The 6113-nt window shown below is 51.1% G+C and overlaps 1 protein-coding gene across 2 annotated transcripts in view; it reads right to left on the reverse strand.

The window, feature by feature from the left end:
* The window catches only part of TMEM51 (transmembrane protein 51), a 75258-nt gene extending 71402 nt beyond the window's left edge, over positions 1–3856 (reverse strand). The window contains exon 1 of one of the 2 annotated variants that reach the window (XM_043996182.1): positions 3516–3856. The gene's annotated coding sequence lies outside the window, so the exon portion shown is untranslated. Of the gene's footprint in view, positions 1–2647; positions 2741–3515 lie in introns of those variants that run through there. The other variant, XM_043996183.1, reaches the window with a different exon arrangement.
* Between the last annotated feature and the right edge of the window lie 2257 nt (positions 3857–6113).

The following is a 6113-nucleotide window of genomic DNA, read 5'->3' on the forward strand; positions in this document are numbered from 1 at the left end:
GTTTAAGTCTTCTCTTTAAGATTATGGAATGAAAAATACTTGTCCTCTCCTAATTGTAAACAGGTGACTGAGATATTAGGAGATTAGCGGGATCCTTACCAAGGCCCCCCTGAAATGGAATCAAGCCTATTTTTACTGGGATCTCAGAGTCACAAATTTGGAACTGGAAGGAACCCCAAAGTCCCTAAGGACAGTGATGTCAAACTCAAGAAGAAATGAAGTCCACTGAGCTTGGACATTAGAATCCCAGTGGGCCAGATGTTGACTTTGTTTTAAGATATATTCATCTATGTTTTGTTATATTTTTATTTTGTTTCATATTTCCCAATTACACTTTTCATCTGCTTTGAGTATGCCTGGGCTAGGGGGCTGAATTGAGGCTTCGAGTTTGACATTCTCTGATCTCACCAACCCCTCACCTTACAGATGGGGAAACTGAGGCCCAGAGAAGTTAAATCACTTACCCAAGGTCACAGAGATAGTCAATGGCAGAGCCAGGATCCTAAGCCAGGTCTGCTGAACCCAAATCCAAAATTCCTTCACTGGACCACTCTCCCTCTTTTACATCATGCAAATTCCCCACCCCCCCCAAACCATCTCAGAAACAAAAGAATTCTTGATGTCCTGGAAGTAACTGTTGAAATGACTTAAGAATTGCTAAAAATGAAACTAAAAACACTGTTGGCAAACTATTAGAAGAAAAAGTCCAAAGACGGTTCAAGTGGGAAATCCCTCCTTCTTGCTTCTCTATCTCCTGCTTGGGGCTACACCCACTAAACTAACCAGCTAGAGTTCTCTCAGCTCCTACTCATGTGGCTTGGAAAAAAACAACAACAAAAAAGCTTAGATCCAGCCTTCAAAGAAATAGCTTGTGGGCTAAACACATTAGTAAAGAGGAAAACTTGAAATCAGACTCACCAAAATTGTGACGGCTCAGACGTGGGGGATGGATGTCAGTGGCCAGGAGCAGGGAAACCAACCCCTTGGGAACTGGTTACAGCATCCCACAGAAGCACTTGTGGAAGTGTTTTTTAAAAGCCCAGAGATTGAATCTTTGACATTTCTTTGACTCCTTTAAGGGTCAAGAGTTTTCAAACCATGTGGGGCTGGTTCCTTTCTTTTATGGGTGGTACTGTAGAAAGGGCATCAAACTTGGAGCCAAAAGCCCTGTGTTCAAATTCTGACCCTGTCACTTAGTACCTGTGGGGCCCTTGGGGAGTACCACCTCTCTGGTCCTCAGTTTCCACAGCTATAAAATGATGGGGATTGGGCTAGTGTGGTGGGTGCCATTGGAAACTGCTGCCTCGAGTGTGGAGACCCTGGGTTCAAGACCAAGCCCTTTGTGGGTTCAGAATAGGACTCACCCCCCTGTTTGTGGAGTAATCAGGTGGTAAAGTGGATAGAGTACCAGGGCCTGAAGTCAGGCCGACTCATCTTCCAGAGTTCAAATCTGACCTCAGACACTTACTTGACCCTGAGCAAATCACTTCACCCTGGTTGCCTCAGTTTCCTCATCTGTAAAATGAGCTGCAGAAGGAAATGGCAAAACACCCTGATATCTTGGCCAAAAAAACCCCAAGTGGGGTCACAAAAGAGTAAGACAGGACTAAACAACAAGAACAACAAAAGGCTGGCTGACCTCTAAGGTATCTTTCTTCTCTAAATGTATGTTTTAATATTATCCCCTTAAAGTAGTAGGTCTCTGAATTTCACACACTCACAGAATTACAGATGGGAAGGACTTCAGAGGTCAAGTCCGACTTCCATATTTTACACAAGAGCAAACTGATACCCACAGAGTGACTTGTATAAGATCACGTAAGTTATAGCACAGTCAAATTTGAACCCAGGCCTTCGGACTCCAAATTCACTTTTACCAGAGGTGCCCTAGAGAGGAGTCCAGATGTTCCCTTGAAACTCATGGGAGGGTTTTGAAAACCACCACCTGTGAAAACATCTTTTCTCCAAAAGCATAGGGGTTTTTTTGTTGTTTTGTTTTGTTTTTGCTTTTGTTTTTGTTTTTTGTGAGTCCAGCCAAAAACCCTGGGGCGCCCTGACACCGGTCCTGGGCAGTAGTTACAAGCTACAAGTTACAAGCACCGTGGTTGTAAAGTACAGGGCAGGGACTGTGCCAGCATAGGGCCGGCCCCTAAACAGGGTTTTATTAATGCATAACCTATCTGCCCTCGTGCAGCGAACCTTTGCGGTGACTGAGGCCCCTTGCGTGGCAAGGATGAGTTCCTTCAGACCCTGGGGAGTTTCCACTCAGACAATGCCCCCTGTGTTGCCAAGACCCAGAGGTGAGGTGAGCCGACGAAATGGGCAGATTTCGATCTGGAAGAGCTATCATAACCTCATCTGAGGAAACAAAGGGCTCTCTGGGAATCGACTCGCCCAAGGTCACAGAGGCAGTGAATTCAATCCTCGGTTCTCTGACTTCCAGAGAACAGAGGGTGGGATTGTTCCAATTTACCCCTGCAGCCTCAGCGCCTAGGACAATGGCTGTTGGAGCTCAGAAAATGCTTGTTCATTGATTGATTTTCAAGCCCTTCAGTCCTCAATTGCCATCCCAAGGCTCCTCTGGCCAACGGACTTAATCCAGTTTGTCCCTCTCCCCACTAACTATTGGAGCCTCAGGACTTCTCACCTTCTCTGACTAGTCCCAGGGAGCCCTCTTAAAACGAACAGAAACTTCCTGACAACGCCGAGGCCAAGAAGAGCAGAGACGAGGACTCACCAGCGCTGCAGGCGGAGCTAGGTGTGTATGAAGGGGATCGGGTCGCAGATCCCCCGGTGGGGGAGGGCAGGGAGTAAGGGGAGGACCGAACGCCAGCTGCGGGTCCCTGGATCAGGGGGCGGGTCCCTCCAGTAGAACCGCCGCCTCCTCCTCCTCCGAAGGCGGGGAGAAGGTGGGGGATGGGTGGGTGGGTGGGGAGGGTGCTCGGTGCCGCGGTGGCGGCCCGAGGGTAAAGTCCCTGGCCCGGAGGCTGGCAGTGGGCTGGAGCGCTACCCCAAAGCAGACCGACAGGGAGATAGGATGCGATAGGAGGGATGCGAAGGGACTGGATGGCGAGTCGGGAGCTGGAGCAGGGGAGGCCCAAGAGCCCCTGCCTGCGCCCCCCCCCCCAGGAGACGCCCCCCACCAAACCGCCCGCACCTCTGGAGCGCGGGGTAGGGGGAGTGGTCGGCGCAGAGAAGACCGAGGGAGGGAGGAAGGTGGACGCCGAAGCCCCCCGGCAGGGCCAGCTACGGAGGGGGGCGTGGCTGGCGCAGCTCGGAGGTGAAGGGAAGAGCCCCAGCCCCAAGCAGCCCGAACGAAGGAGAGGGGCAGGGGAGGCAAGACCTCGGCCTTGGCCCTGGTTCAAGCCCAGAGACCCCAGGCCCCCCCCCACCCCCCGCGGCTAGGACCCCCAGGCAAGCAGGCGGAGCCGCAACCCGCGGGGGGCGGGGAGGCGAGCTCTGCCTGGGCGGCTCGGGCCGGGAGGGGCGCGGGCTGTACTTGGCGGGGCGCTCACCTGCGCTGCCGGTCCGCTCCCGGGATGGCTGGCCGGCCGTCGGTCGGTCCGCTGCCGGGCTCCTCCTCCCCGCCGCAGCTGCCTCCTCCTTCCTTCACCTTCGCTGGAGTTTGCGGCTGGCCTCCAGGCGGACCACCCCCTGCTTCCCGCCGGCCCGCCCTCGGCGGCTGGCAGGGGGTGCGGGGGGAGGGAGAAGGGGGGGGCAATGGAAACGGGGGAAGCGGGGAGTGAGCCCGCGTGGATGTGTAAGTGTGCAAGAGACAGAGGAAGGGAGGTGATTGATGGGAGGACGTGGAGAAGGAGGAAGCTACACATAAAACGAGTCTGCTCTCGTCCTCCTCCCAGACCCACGCCCCTTCTGCAGCCCCGGGCCTCCGGACCGCCCCGCCGGCCCTGCCCTACCCTACTCTACCCTAGCCGGGTCCTAGAGCCTTCCTCTATGAATGGGGAGACGAGGAGGCAGGGGAGAACCCCTGAATCTTGGGGGCATCCTTCCTTCGGGTCTTCCCCTTGGTGGAAACCAGGATGTGTGGCCCGGGGTGAAGGCCTCCCTTGGCAAGGCCCCTTGCAGAGTGGCCCAAAAGCGGAGGCTATCAGCTGAAACCCTCTGGCACAGGAGACGCCCACCCTAGTAACAATCCTTAGGCAGTTGCTTGCATTTCTGCCTCCTGTGTCAACTGTCCTCGCTTCACTTGCTGGCTCACTCACGCACTCACTAAGCATTTATTTAGTAAGAGCCCACTAAGTGCCTGACGTTGCTAGCCACCCAAAGAAAAACGAAAACACCCCCCCCGCCCCCTTTCCAAACCGGTTCCTGCCCTAGCGGAGCTCTTAGCGGTAGCTTCGGGGTCCTGGAAACTGGATTTACAGTCAGAGAAACAGGGTTGGCATTTGGGCCCCGGTAACTCAGTCCCTGAGGGACCAAGGACAAAAGGAATGGACGGATTTGGAAGGAGCCTCCAACATCTTCCAAGCCCTACTCTAGTTAATCGGGAGCCCCATCGATTCAATACAAGAAGCATTTACCGCGGGTTAATGGATGCTCTGGGATCAGAAAGGGCGGGCGGGTGGGGGTTCCGCCCACCATTACACAGCCAATGCCACTTCATGCAAGTCATTTCCCCTCTAGGGTTTCCTCCGGTGTAAAAATGAGAAAGTTTGGGATTCCAGATACCTTCATCGGACCTCTTAAAATATGAGTTCCATGAGAATGCTATCACCCAAGGCTTTGCCCTCCTGGCTATTGATAGCATCTCCCCAAAGTGGTCACCCTGTCATTGCTTGGAAATCCTTAATAATGGGGAACTCATTACTTCACCAGGGTAACATCAACTGGCAGCTCTCTTAAGAGCTTTTAGGCAGCTATTGGTACAGTGGATAGACTTGGACTCAGGAAGTAGTTATTGTTGTTGAGTCGTTTCAGTGGAGTATGACTCTTCTCCACTCCATTTGGGGTTTCCTTGGCAAAGAACCTGGAGTGGTTTGCTATTTCCTTCTGGAGTTCATTTTATAGATGAGGAAACTGAGGCAAACAGGGTTAAATGACTTATCAGAGTCACACAGCTAGTGTCTGAATCTGGATTTGAACTCAAGTCTTCCTGACTCCAGGACTGGGGAATGTAGCCACAATGCCATATAACTGCCCCAGGTAAACCCAAGTTAAAATACAGCCCCAAATATTAACCCCGAGAAAGATCTTTAACGCCAGGGTGACATTGAACAAGTCATTCAACTTAGCTGGGCCTCAGTTTCCTCATCTACAAAATGAGAGGATTGGACTTGTATGGTCTCTGGGGTTCCTATCATCACTAGAACTACAGCCCTTGAAATCTACCCCTAAATATTCCTAGTTCCTCCTTCATTGAGGCAGCTAGGGAGCACAGTGCATAGAGGGTTGGGCCTGGAGTCAAGAAGAGCTGAGTTCAAATCCTGCCGTGGACACTTCTAGCTATTTGACCCTGAGCAAGGGGCTTAATATCTGTTTGCCTCAGTTTCCTAAAATGGGGATAATAACAGCAGGAGGATCAAATAAGATAATAATCATAAAGCGCTTAGCACAATACTTGGCATATAGTTGTTGTTTGTCCTTTGCTTCCAAAGAGAACCAATGACATCATGGGATGATATCTTGATTTATGAGTGAATTGGATTTAAATGAGGCATTTGCACAAAGTCTTCACATAGTAGGTACTATATAATTGCTTATTCGCGTCTCGCCTTTCCCTCTCTTACCAATACCTCTATGGCATGGTGTCCTGTCCATTCACCCATCATCCTGGTTGCTTTTCTGATCTGACCTGATCCAGCTTCCCTTCTTGGGGCCTCAGTTTCTTCCTTTGTAAAATGAGATTATTGGACCCAGATCTCTTATGTCCCTCCTACCTGAGTTCAAATCTGGTCATAGTTACTTACTAACTGTGTGACCTCTGGCAAATCACTTAACTGAAGCTATCTGCCTCAGTTTCCTCATCTATTAAAAATGTGGATAATAATAGCCCCTACTGCCCCAGGGTTGTTGTGAGGATAAAATGAGATTATATTTGTTTGCTTTGCAAATCTTAAAGTGCTATATACATGTTGTTGTTATTTCTATACAAG

This window comes from Dromiciops gliroides, chromosome 3 (genome assembly GCF_019393635.1).
Source record: "Dromiciops gliroides isolate mDroGli1 chromosome 3, mDroGli1.pri, whole genome shotgun sequence".
NCBI classification, from domain to species: domain Eukaryota; kingdom Metazoa; phylum Chordata; class Mammalia; order Microbiotheria; family Microbiotheriidae; genus Dromiciops; species Dromiciops gliroides.